Below are 13980 nucleotides of genomic sequence, written 5' to 3' on the forward strand. Positions count from 1 at the left end.
TTATTTCAAACTTATGCACCAAAATCAGTCATTAGCAGGGTCAAAAATTATGAAGAGAAAATGTTTAACCTGAGAGCAGAAAAATGTCAGACATCACCTCAACCAAGAGGTCAAAGGTAACATTCACCACTGATAAGACACCCCGACATCACGTGCACTCCAGTGTGAGGCACTGATGGCAAACGTCACCACTGGGGTATTCTTGCCCAAAACACCTAACCCTCGACTTAATCCTGAAAGAAGAGGACACAAATTCAAACTCACTAACAGTCTACAACAGAACTGACCAGTACTCTTCAGAAGCGCCAGAGAATTGATGCTTTCAAACTGTGGTGTTGGAAAAGACTCTTGAGAGTCCCTTGGACTGCAAGGAGATCAAACCAGTCCATCCTAAAGGAAATCAGTCCTGAATATTCATTGGACGGACTGATGCTGAAGCTGAAACTCCAACATTTTGACTGCCTGATGCAAAGAGCCAACCCATTGGAAAAGACCCTGATGCTGGGAAAGATTGAGGGTAGGAGGAGAAGGGGACAACAGAGGATGAGATGGTTGGATGGCAACACTGACTCAAGGGACATGAGTTTGAGCAAACTCCGGAAGATAATGAAGGACAAGGAAGCCTGGCGTGCTGCAGTCCACGAGGTCACAAAGAGTCAGACACAACTTATCGACTGAACACCACCACCACCACTCTTCAGAAGTATCAAAGTCAAAGAATATAAACCTAAAAGGAACTGTCACAGATTGGAAGAGACTGCGGAGACATGATCAGTTCAGTTCAGTATCGTCGCTCAGTCGTGTCCGACTCTTTGACCCCACGGACTGCAGCACATCAGGCCTCCCTGTCCATCACCAACTCCAGGAGTTTATTCAAACTCATGTCCATTGAGTCAGTGATGCCATCCAACCTCTGTTGTCCCCTTCTCCTCCCACCTTCAATCTTTCCCCGAATTAGGGTCTTTTAAAATGAGTCAGCCCTTCACATCAGGTGGCCAAAGTATTGGAGTTTCAGCTTCAGCATCAGTCCTTTCAAGGAATATTCAGAACTGATTTCCTTTAGGATGGACTGGCTGGATCTCCTTGCAGGAGACAGGGTAACTATGTGCAAAGGAGGTCCTGGACTGAATCCTGGACCAGGAAAAGGACATCAGAGCTAAAACTCAAATACTGTCTCAACAGCTTGGTTTCAATAACTACGCTCTGGTTACATAAGATGTTAACATCAGGGACCTGGCTAGAAGGTTATAGAACTCTCTGAACTATTTTTGAAATGGTTCTGTAATTCCAAAATTATTTCAAAGTAAAAAGGGTTTAAAAATTATTTAAGATGAGAGATAAAAATGTACAGGGATCACTCATTAACTCTAACATAAAAATATACTACCTATTCCAATAACTGTGCTTAAAAAAAAAAAACAAACAGCTATTACAAATAAGGCTTCACCAGAATAAATGGCAATTATTCAATAAAAATCCATGAATGGGATAATCTAGAGAGCAGAGTAACTTTCCAGATAAATGACATACCTTATTTTCCCCTTTACTTTTTTAATTCAATTTAGATTTTTTTTAACATCTATTATAAGCAAAAAACCTGTGTTTGGGCCTGATAAGATTTTGATATATAAGAAAAGAACATTTTAGTACACCAACAGAAAAGCATAGAAAAACGACACTGGACATAACTTTTTCTTTTTTTTCTGGACGTAACTTTTTACTCCCAGACAATCCAGCAGTCAGTCTGGACACCCTTTTTGGTGTGAATGTTGGTAAGACTGGGGGCTCTCACAGCTGAAGTGCATCCCTTTCAATAGTAAGTGTCTCTGACCACTAGAATCATCTTCAACAATTACCCCTGAAAATGCCAAAATGACTCTAGAAATACTCCATGTCTAGTCCTTTTTATTTTCACCTAATCAGATGATGTTGGTGCATTACTGTTTGTAATGAATACAAGGGGAAAGGTGAGGCTGATGAAACCTGCGCAGGTTTACTTGCTCTCCTCTTACAAGAGATCAAAGGCAACATCACGTGAGACCAGGTTCCCAAAGTGTGGTCTCGAAGCCAGGAACTTCAACATCAGCCAGGACCTGTCGGAAGTAAGAATTCCCAGCCCCTGGGCACACCTGCTGAATCAGAGCCCCTGGGTGATGCCCAGCATCCATGTTTTTATAAGCCCCCCAGGTGACTCCTTAAATTTGAGAAATACTGATGCTTCAAAGAGCAGAAAGACTGGCCTGTAAACCAGGAGGGCTGATTCTAATCCTTATTCTGCCACTAATTTCTGAGATGGATTTGTCACTTAGCTTCTGTGGGGTTCAGCCTCCTCATCAGACAATGAGGGAATGAAATATATCGCTTCCACAGTCCTTATGCCCTCTAAAATGTTACAACTCTATGAAGCCCAAAAGTGAAAAAAAGATCCACAGCATCTCAATATTTCTTTTTCATCAAAAAGAAACAAAAGTTCTTCCTTTCATCATCTGGTCTCTGAGTCATATTTTTCATTATTTTAAATAAAGCTGCATAAACTTTGCTTAAATGAAAGTCATATAAACTCTGATTTTACAGTTTTCTATTTGTTCTATATCAAGTCTGTTTTGGAGGAGTTCCATATAATAACAAAAGTTCCAGGAAACCCTCACTACAGACTGAGTTGTAACTTCCGCCCCCCAACCCCTACCCCAAATTCATAGTTTGAAGCCCTAATGCCCAATGTGACAGTACTTAGAGATGGGGCCTTTGGGAGGTAGGCTTAGTAAGGTCATGAAGGCGAGGCTCCCAAGACGGGACTGGTGTCCTCCTAACAGGAAGAAAGGCCAGCATGCTTTCGCTCTGCCACATGAGAACAGAGCAGGAAGGTGGCCACGTGCTAGCCAGGGAGCGCCCTCAGCAGGAATTGGCACCTGGATCTCGGACTTCTCAGCCCCCAGAACCGTGACAAACAAACGTCCGCTGGCTCGGCTACCAGGCCACGGTGTCTGTTACAGCAGCACAAGCCGACAAGGCACTCAAAGTCTCCGGCATGGGACTCACACACCACCTTACAGTTAAGAAGGGTGCTCCGCGACCTCTCACGAGTGTGAACAGATCGGAGGAAGCATTTAGCAAGCATGAATAACAGTAAGTTTTGTTTCCTAGACCTCTGGCCTAAGCTATACCAAGGTAAATATAAACTCTGTCTTTATTTTTCCTACATCTGCCGTTTATATCAGACACTGCACATACTTGGCTCTGTCCTGATCCAAGCTTCTATCAGCCTGATCCCAAGTGACCCCGGACCTTGGTATGATAACCCCACTATTCCTTCAGAGACCAAGAATATTATTCCTCCTTTTGTGTATTTAAAATTATTGTGACCTTATGTCAGCAATATGTATGTTTTCTATTTCAATAAGCTCTATGAAACTCAAAACCAAAATCATAATGCCTATTATTATCTCTTGCTATTCCACTAAACAGTATAAGGATTCAAGGAGGGTTGTAATTACCAAAGGTCTAAGCAAATGTTGTACAAGTGGGACATTATGCAATAATTCTTTCCTGGAAGAAGGAAATTAATTAGGAAAATGAAAAATTGTTGATTGGAAGACTCTTTTGTGCTGTATTTCATTTTTAAAAAGTACACTTTTTAAGTTTCAGTTTGGGAAGATAAGAATGTTCTGGAGGCAAATGGTGATGATGGCTACACAATGTAAACGTACCTAATGTCACTGAACTGTACACTTAAAATGGTTAAAATGATAATATATTATGTATATATCATATTACCACCAAAAATTGATATACTGATAAATTACATTGGGCTTCCCAGGTAGCTCAGATGGTAAAGAATAGACCTGGGTTCAATCCCTGGGTCAGGAAGATCCCCTGGAGAAGGGAATGGCAACTCACTCCAGAATTCTTGCCTAGAGAATCCCATGGATAGAGGGGCCTGGCAGACTACAGTCCATGGGGTCACAAGAGTTGGACACGACTGTGACTAACACACACAGTAAATTACGATACCTTTTAAGATTTATATGCAAAACATACTCCTTCATTTCAAGCCAAGTGCCACTCTCATTTCTTAAAATATTCGTGTAATAAACATTCTTGAGAAACACAAAATAAAAAAAGGTATCGGTCTTAGGTATTTTCATTATGACACGGCTTTAATTTATCCTCCTATTCGTGGATTTATAAACCGGGATTCTTCTCACAACCTGTGATACCTGAGAAACAGATCTCTTCTTTGACTGTCAGAGAGGGAGGGAGGAGAATCAGATTAGAAGAGTCTGTTTTATAACGGCTAGAGAGCTCTCCTCTAATAAAACCTCATTAGAATGAATGCTGGGGGAAACGTCCCATCAATCAAGGGAACCCCCATTAACCCTGGAGATCACACTCAAGGCTGCACCCTGCAGGCTCTCAGCGCTGCACCCCCGCAGTCACCACTCCCACTGTGGGCCTGCGCTCCATTTCAGCACTGAGCAGCAGGCACTGTATCTCTGTATCTGTCTCCACGACCGGCCCTGAAATCATCTCGGGCAACACGTTCATCTCTCCTTCACCTAGAAGGGTGTCTGACAGGAAGCAGGAAGTGTTTAAGTCAAGTCAGCTGTGCTTTGCTGAACAACAATGGAACTCTGTCCAATCTTGTAGTTTTTGTGCAAATTTGAAATTATTCGAAAATAAAAACTTTTTTTAAAAAGACGGGCGGGGGGTACCAGTAGCACTGCGCTGTCCGCAATCATCACAACTGTCTCACATGTCACATCAGAAGACACAAGCTACTGGAGAGTCCTGCCCTAGTGTTCACCAGCTGCGACACTAGGAGGCTGTCACTTCACATGGAGCAAACTTGAAAAGGAGGCTTCCCTGGTGGCTCCTTGGTAAAGAATCCGCCCGCCAGTGCAGGCAGGCGACCGGGGTTCCAACCCTGGGTAGGGAAGATCCCCTGGAGGAGGGAAGTATTCTTGCCTGGAGAATCCCATGGACAGAGAGGAGCCTAGCGGGCTACAGTCCATGGAGTCGCACAGACTCGGGCACTAGTTAGTGACTGAGGACTTGAACACAAACTTGAAAAAGAATGAGTAACAAACATTTGAGATTGGAATCCCCGATGTTAACTTTGGTCAAGATTTAATCTTGGTCTCCGTTGGTGAAGAGAATATAATTCCTACTCTACAAGACTGCTGTGCTAAATAAAGCAGAGTATCTGTCAAACGAGTTCCTAAGGATGCTCTGATCATATACGTCCGGTCTTCCCACTGGACTAACACTTCAACGCAGGGCAGGTGCAGGCGGTGACCAGTTCCAGGGGCTCAAACTGTCAAGTTCTCCCTCGATCGGCGCCAGGGCTACCGTCATCTATAAAGGAGTCCCGCACATGTGCGCGTGGGTGCCCACCCCGCCCAGGCGTCCTGTTGCAGAGTTCCCCTGGAAAACAACTCCAGCCGTTCACACCGCGGCGCAGCCGACAGGGGTCAGCCGCTGCTGCGGCCCGCGGCGCCCGGCTGGGTCCCGGGTGAGCGAACGAGAGTACGGAGGACGCGCCCGCCGGCTGCACCGGGCGGGACCCGTGGCGGCCGGCAGCCCGGGCGGTCTACGTCCCGGGCCGGGCGGCTTGAACCCGAGCGGCCGGGTCCCGCGGCCTCCGGCGCTCCGCCCGCCCGGCGTCCGTAACGGCGGCGGCGCGGCTCGGGGAGGCCGGGAGCGCGCGGCCGGAGGCGGCCGGCACACGGCGCGTGCTGCGCTTCCCCGCGGAGCAGCCCGGCGAGGGGAAGCGCCGATCGCGGGCGGGGGGCGCGCGATCGCGGCCTTGGCGCTGACAGCCGGCCCGGCGGGGAGAGCCCAGCGCGGGCTGCGGGCGTGTGTCGGGGGCGTCGGGGCGGCGCCGGGAGGGACCGGCGAGCCGGGAGGGGCGGAGGCGGGGGGAGGGGGGCGGAGGCAGAGCGAAGGGCCGCGGCGGGGCGCCCGGCGCCCATCGGTCCGCGCCCCGGCCCGCAGGCCCCAGCCTCTGGGCCCCGCGCAGACGTCGGACGGCCCCCGCCCCCACGCCCCCCGCCCAGGCCGGGGGGTAGCTCACCTGTTTGCCGGCGGGGCCGCTCCCGCTCGCCCCTCTGACTGACTCCTCCGGCTCACCGTCTTCCCTCTGGGAGGAAGGGGCGGGACTTCCGGCTTCGGCGCTTCCCCACTTCCGGCGGCTACCAGGACGACTCTTTCGGGGACGGGGCGCCGGGCATCTTGGACAGAACCCCGGATCTTGGAACCGGGGTTAGTGAAGGGCACATCGAGTCCTCCCTCCCTGTCCCGACGGGCTGGCGGGCCTGTATGCCTCCCGCGTTCCGTCTGTTGCCTCCTGCCGGAAGTCACTGGGCTATGGAACAGGAAGTCCCGCCCCCTCCCCAGTGAGGAAAACGGAAAAATCCTAGAGGTCGGCTGCAAACCAGGGGAGACGCGGGTCAATCAGGGTGGACGACTGGCGGCGTCCGACCCGGAGGGCCAGGCGGGGTTTGCGAGGTTCCCCGACTGGATTCCTGCCGGACGGTCCGCCGCCCTCCCGACCCCGTGCCCACCAGTCCACCCCCGTTCGCCCGCCTTCGCGGATCCCGGGGGAGGCCGCCGCCCTGGGCCCGAGCTGGCCGAGCGCTGCCCGGCGCTCGTCTTGTGGGGACAGGGTCTCTCTGCCGCGCCGGGCGCGTGCGCGGCTCCAGGGACTCAGGAAGACCTGAAGAGCGCCTCAAAAAAAGGGATCCTCGGAGCCACGGGCCGAATTCCGGTACTAACGGGGAGGCAGAGTTGCCAAAGGTGGTTGTTGGACGGTTTGGCAAGAGAAACCGAAGACACCTCGGGCGTTGAAGATGTCCCCGCCGAATCGTTTTTATAAACGTGAAGAGCACAGCGCAAGAAGCACAGCACGACAGAGCCTAGTAGACACCGCCCCTCCTACCCCTTTTCGGGGAACTTCGGGCGACCTGAAGCTTACAGCCTTTTCTCAGGAGACTCAAAAGTCCGGATGGAGGACCGCAGCTTGAAAAGTGCGCGGGCAAAGATGCTCAGAGAGGAGCGGGCAGCTGTGCCGCCCCACTTGGGGTCAGTGTAAAGACAGAGCTGGCTAAGGAGTTTTGACTCTTATCTCGAAGATATAGGGAAGGAAATTTCCTAAATAATCAGCTTTATATAATTTTTAAGTAAGTGGAATTTTTTCAGGATAGTATTACAATGATAGGCTTTCTCAGCCTGGCGGATCAGATGGTAAAGACTCTGCCTACAATGCAGGAGACCTGGGGTCGATCCCTGGAGAAGGGAATGGCAGCCCACTCCAGTATTCTTGCCTGGAGAAGCCCATGGACAGAGAAGCCTGGCGGGCTACAGCCCCAAAGAGGGAGACACAACTGAGGGACTAACATTTTAACTTCTCAACCAAATCAACTCAAAGCCAGTTCCAGATCAGTGATTCTGAATCAGAACATTCAGGTGATAATCGTTTTTAAACACTGTCTTATAGAGTATCTTTCACAAACATTATCTGGTCAAATTCTTTTTGTAATCTATATGAAGCCTCATGTCTGTCACCCACAACAGGAAATTGCAGTTTAGAAGAGTCAACTATTCCCAAGATCACACAGCTAGTAATGGTGGAACTGGCCTCTAAACCCTACAGCCAGCCTTTTCCAGTCCACCATGCATCTTTTGGATGACAAGGTGATGAATTTCTCAACAGTTACAGTAGCTAACATTTTTCCATGTGGAGTAGACATTCTGTTGATTTTGAGTTCTGATTGATCTTGCTACCTTTCTTTTCTTACCTTGGGAATTTGACATTCCTCTTCCTTCTTGAAGCAGTGTAATCAAACCTGAGTTTATTTTTCATTTCCCCATCATCCGTTATTTTACTGAGACAGGCAGGACCTTTACATTATATAGTGACTTTCAAGAAGTCAAGTCGACTTCATTTTCCTCATGTATAAAATGAGTCATTTAGGGTAAAGTTCCCTTCCTTTGAAATTCTGTTAAATGTAAATGGAGATGTTCTCAAATTTCTAAGCCACCGTAATACTGTTACTATCAGTAAAACAGATTTTGTTCCATTAGATGATACTAATAACAGTGATGCTATGCATGCTAAGTCACTTCAGTCATGTCCGACTCTTGCGACCCTATGGACTGTAGCCCTCCAGGCTCCTCTGTCCATGGGATTCTCCAGGCAAGAATACTGGAGTGGATTGCCATGCCCTCCTCCAGAATAACAGTGATAGCCATAGTTTATAAAGCACCTACTGTGTGTCATGCAGTGTGCTAAAGAATCCAAGAATATAGGGAAAATTTGATTGTTTTTCTGTCTTGTTAAGGAATTTTGTGTATAATATATATGTATGTCCTTGTATGTGTGTGTGTGTGTATATATATAGAGTAAGGGCTTCCTTCTCCTGGTAGGCAGAGCTCATTCAGATCTTTTTTCCCTTTTATATTTCCCTGTATGTAATTTGTCATTTTTCTCAGGCTACTTTCAAATTTTTCTCTGTATTTTTGACTTTCAGCAGTCTTGATTATGCTGTACCTCAACATGGTTTTCTTCATAGTTATCCTGTTTGGAGTTTTCTGAGCTTTTAATACCTGTAAATTTTTATATTTCAGCAAGTTTGGAAAATATGAAACAATTATTTCTTGAGGTACTTTTTCCCATTCTCTCTTCTTCTCTTGAATTCCAATTAAACGATCAATCCTTCCCAGGATTGAACTGGGGTCTCCTGCATTGCAGGCAGCTTCAGGCTCAGATTCCATCTGAGCCACCAGGGAAGCCCCAGACACACATGACACCTGTTGATAGTATGCATGACTCACTGAGACTCGGTCCTCTTCTTCTCAGCCTTTTTTTCCCCACTGAGAATTTGAGCTTGGATCATTTTCATCACTCTGTCCTCTATTCCCTGATTCTTCTGTCATCTTCTGTCATCTGGTAGAAGCAGCTAGTGATTTTGTTTCCTTAATTCAGATATTATATCTCCTAGTTCTGAAATTTCTAGTTGGTTCTGTCTATTCTAAAAATAAAAATTTCTATTTCTCTACTGAGATTTCTTCTTTGTTGACTTATTAAAGGCATATTTTCCACTAGCTGCTTTGACATTTTGTCTTATTCCAACATTAGAATCATCTTCAGGTTAACCTTCATTAATTTGCTCTTTTCTCTTGATTATGAGTCATGTTTTCCTGTGTCCAGTAATTTTGATTGTATCCTAGATATTTGAGTAACATAGAGACTCTGAATTCATATGTTCTTGTGCAGAGACACTGTTGTTACTGTTTTAACAGGCAGTTGTTTCGGCTGTACTCACACTCTTGTCTGTCACGATAGCAGTGAAATCACATTCACTTCCCTCGACCTTAGCCGGCAGGATTTAACCTGCCTCACACATGCACAGTCCCAAGGTCACCCAGAGCCTCAGGCAGACTGTGTGGAACTTGGGACTGAAACTCCTCCCCTCACCCTGCACTGATGTCAGTAACCCTGTGGCTGGCCTTCTGGCTCCTCAGGTGGGGCTTTAAATAAAATTTAGATAACTGCCTTTATCTAGTTATAATTATTTATGTAAATTTGAAAGGAAGCATTGGTGACTTCCCTAATGGTCCAGTGGTTAAGAAGGGGATGTGGGCTTCATCCCGGGTCTGTGAACTAAGATCCCGCATGCTGCAGAGCAACTAAGCTGACATGCTGCACCCAGGACTAGAAAGCCCGCAGGCCACAACTAGAGAAGCCAGACACTGCAGCGAAAGATCCCGTGTGGCCTCTAGGACCTGATACAGCCAGAGAAATAAACAGAAATGCAACCCAAAAAAGGAAGCATTGGTCATTTTTGGTGATTAACCATTCTTGATGACTAATTTAATGGTGGTGTTTAAAGTTCTAATTTCCTTTAAATTAACACCTTCTGCCATTACGTTCACATGCCATAGAATAACAGTGGGAGTGTGCTGTAAACATCTAACCACATTTGAATTGTAAATGTAAGTTCTTGATGCATTTTGGTAAAGTTCAGAGTGGGTGGTGAGATGATATCATATTTTCTGTTACAGTTAAAGGCATAATTTCTCTGACATCTTCATTCTCAATAAGAAATTACACTAGAATAATGTTTTTAAGTAAAACTTCCACATAATGCCCATTTTTTTCTTGTTCAGTCTACCTAATCGAAAAAAGCTAAGAAGCATTTACTTATCATAACTGTTAAGAAATTATAGTCATTACACCAACCATCCGTTCTCCTCCACATGATGCTAGAAAGAACGAGACTACATTACTTTGCTTCAGAAAGTCTGTATTTCTGTCTATACTTCACTGATTGATTGAGCCCTTGGACAGTCCCTCAAAGAAGAGAATATACCCAATGCACCCTCTGCCTCCCCAGGCTTGCTTCCTTAAGAGGAAAACTGATTCAATCCATTAAGAGGGAGGTTATCTTTCTTACTTAAGTGGCCTACGTCTAAGGTGCAGATATTACAGGGTTGGTCAGTGGAAGAACAGGAATATATGCACAGGTATTAGGACTTAGGTTTCACTGCTTGTCATGAATGGCAGTGGTATTATGAACAGGTAAATGATTATGCTAGATTTAACCATAGAGTACATTATCACAGAAACAAATATTTCATCTTAACAGAGTCAAGACCTCAAATCATTTAACTCTTTAGCTATTACATTTTCAGTTAATATCCAACTTGAAACAAAATTTAAAAAGTAATGGCCAGATGTCATTGACTAGATATAACACTAAATATTTTAAATAATACAGTATTTAAAAGTCAGTTGGGGCTGTCATAAAGTGGAATTTGCTTGGGGGCTTGTTTTTTAAGTGAGTGTAGCCGTCAGTAGAAGAGAGAAGCCAAGCACAGTTGCGTTATCGGAGCTTCCTTCTCACTCCACTTCTGGGAATCACGGAGCACACGTTCTGTGGAGCACTCTGTGCTTAGCACAACCTCTCAGCTCAGCGGGCCGTCACCCCGCAGGAAACGCAGAGCAGTGTTACCCAACCTCCTGGTTGCTCAAGAGACATCATTCTAGTGAGGTCTGCTGACTCTGAGACGCTGGCATCCGCTTCAGAAGTGTTCAGAAAGAGGCCATGTGGAACACGGTGACGGGAGCCATGAGGGCATGGGCAGCTGGTTTGTGGCCCCGGCAGACTCCAGTGCAGCCGGGGAGACACAGGAGCTGACAGCAGGAACACCCCAGCGTGACTTGTTTTGTGTGCTTTCCCCAGTACTAGCTGCCCCCAAGTCAGTTTCATCTGGGAACAACGTGAGGCAGAGAGCATAAAGATAGAAGTCCAGGCTGGGGATAACCCAAAAATGCGTGTTCAGAACCAGAGGACGATGTCAGCGAGCAATACTGAGCACCTACTGTGTGCAGTGCACTGCACTGGACCCGTGAAGTACAGAGATGAGTTGGAAATGGAAAACAGAGATGGGAGAGAAATGTAAATGTTTGCTTTTGAAAGTTTCCTTTCATTGGTCTCTTGCCCCATAACAGTCGATTTCTCTCTGCACTCTCAGTGGACCCAACCTGAAAAATACTTCCTTTCTGGCTCCCAAATCACAGCAGAACCCAGGTTGTCACATGGCTCAGGGCCAGGTGGAAAACCCAGATGGAGCTAAGAGAGTTGCAGAGACCCCTCATCACCCCGAGGGCTGAATAATTAACCAGAGGTCGCAGGGCTCAGCAGTACAGCAGGTAGGTAGACCAGTGAATGAATAATCTTATAATTTAGTGCCTTGGTAAAACTGATGTTACTTTGCTCAGAAGTGGCTAAAATGTATCTTAACCACCCTTGTCCATTGTCTAACAGTAACACCCCTTTAAAAACACAAACTGGTGGACTTCTCTGGTGATCCAAGAATCTGGCAGCCAACACAGGGAACACAAGCTTGATCCCTGGTCCAGGGAGATTCCACATGCCACGAGGAAGCTAAACCAGAGAGCCACAGTTACTGAAGCCCATGTGCCTGGGGCCCACGCTCCACAGCGGGAGACGCCACAGCCACGAGCAGCCCACACACCGCATTGGAGAGCGGCCCCCGCCGCCTCAGAGGCAGCAGGCTGTGTGCAGCAGCGGAGACCCAGTGTAGCCATGATACATTTTTATATTTTTATAAAATACAGACTGGCATCATAAACTTCTTGTGTATTTCGTTGTGGGGAACTCTGTGAAATACACCAGGTAGGCCCCACAAAATCCAAGATGCTAGAAGATTCAGTGTAAACTGGCGAGCATAAACCAAGCTTAACAGGAAAGAATATCAAACACCTGCCAGCACCTAACAGCTAGCATTAATTTTTTAACTTTGTGTTTATTTGGCTCTGCTGGGCCTTCATCATGGCATGTGGGATCTAGTTCCCTGACCAGGGGTCAAACCCAGGTCCCCTGCATTGAGAGCAGGCATCCTACTCACTGGACCCCCAGGGAAGTCCCAACAACTAGCCTTTAAATGTCCTGTAGCATCAGAGGAAAAATGCCCCCACCTGAGCGCCCTTGTGAGGCTGAGGCCTCAGCTGGGTCCCACGTCTGTGACGCGGGTCAGGACAGGCTGAATTCCTGGCCCTCTGGCCCAGCCATGTTAGATGGGGGCAGCAAGTCATACACTGACATTTCAAGAACCCATGAAGCAGTGGGATGTGTTATGTTGTTTCTTATTTAGAATTAGAAACATTTTTTAAATAAACCCTTAAATCCTTCTCCATTAATGTGATTTAAATAATGAACTTATAAAGATTAAATCGGCTTGTTTACATATCCTCAACTGTAGAAAACATGCAATTTTTTTGTTTGTTTACACCATCAAATCCAATCAAGCCAAACAAGATGGTTAACTGAAGTGATTAATGATCAGCTGCATTGGCTGATAGCTTTAAATTTAGACTGTGTTACTGATGTCAGGGTTGATTAGTTCTCTATCTAAAACTGATGCTATTAAAAGCTTTGAGCAATTTAGATGTAGTCATTGACTAAAGATCCAGTGGGTGAGAGAGATCCTATCAGGATGAATTCTGCATTCACATGTGCACAGACGCTGAAGAAACGGCAGGCCTTTACTGGAAGGGCAGGAAGGAAGACGGGGATGCAAGAGGGGCAGCCAGCGGGCATCAGGTAAGAGGCTCAGAATGTCAAACACACTCGTCTTCACCCGAGGAATCCTAGGGGGCATGTGGACATGAGCACTGATCATTTCCATCTCAGCAGCTTTGAAGAAGGAGAAGGGGAGCACGAGGTTAAGGTGGTCCCCTGCTGTAACTGAGCTTCCCAGATGGCACTAGGGGTAAAGAACTTGCCTGCCAATGTAGGAGGTGTAAGGAGGTTTGATTCCTGGGTCTGGAAGATACCCTTGAGGAGGAAATGGGAATCACTCCAGTATTCTTAGGTCACCTCTCCCCACTCTAGGGGGAGGTAAGGTGATGTGTTATTTAAAATCCACCCGAGACTCTTATTTTTGGGCTTCCCTGGTGGCTCAGCTGGTAAAGAATCCACCTGCAATTCGGGAGACCTGGATTCGATCCCTGGGATGGGAAGATCCCCTGGAGAGGGAATGGCTACCCACTCCAGTATCCTGGCCCGGAGAATTCCATGGACCATACCGTCCATGGGGTCACAAAGAGTCAGACACAACTGAGTAACTCACTTTCACCAGTATTCTTGCCTGGGGAAATCACACGGACGAGGAGCCTGGTGGGCTACAGTCCATGGGGTCACAAGGAGTTGGACAAAACTGAAGCAGCTTAGCACATGAACACATTTTAGTAACTCCTCTAGCAGGGAACCCACAGGGGAATCATAGTAGTCAGTGCAGGAGACCAACACATTTATCAACAAGAGAAAGGGGACGTATGGTAAGAGCAAGGGTGACATAGGATGGACAGTCAGTGGGCGGAATGATTGTGTCTCTTGAGCACTTAGAGGCCTGGAGCACAAACCGGGATCACACCAATGGAACTGCAAGCAGAGA

At 46.9% G+C, this 13980-nt stretch overlaps 1 protein-coding gene across 1 annotated transcript in view; it reads right to left on the reverse strand.

Annotated features, from left to right (window-relative positions):
- The window catches only part of ZNF407 (zinc finger protein 407), a 373222-nt gene extending 366885 nt beyond the window's left edge, over positions 1-6337 (reverse strand). Inside the window, exon 1 of the mRNA XM_043889302.1 lies at positions 6074-6337. The gene's annotated coding sequence lies outside the window, so the exon portion shown is untranslated. The remainder of the gene's footprint in view (positions 1-6073) is intronic.
- Between the last annotated feature and the right edge of the window lie 7643 nt (positions 6338-13980).

The sequence above is a fragment of the Cervus elaphus genome, chromosome 27 (assembly GCF_910594005.1).
Source record: "Cervus elaphus chromosome 27, mCerEla1.1, whole genome shotgun sequence".
Lineage (NCBI taxonomy): Eukaryota > Metazoa > Chordata > Mammalia > Artiodactyla > Cervidae > Cervus > Cervus elaphus.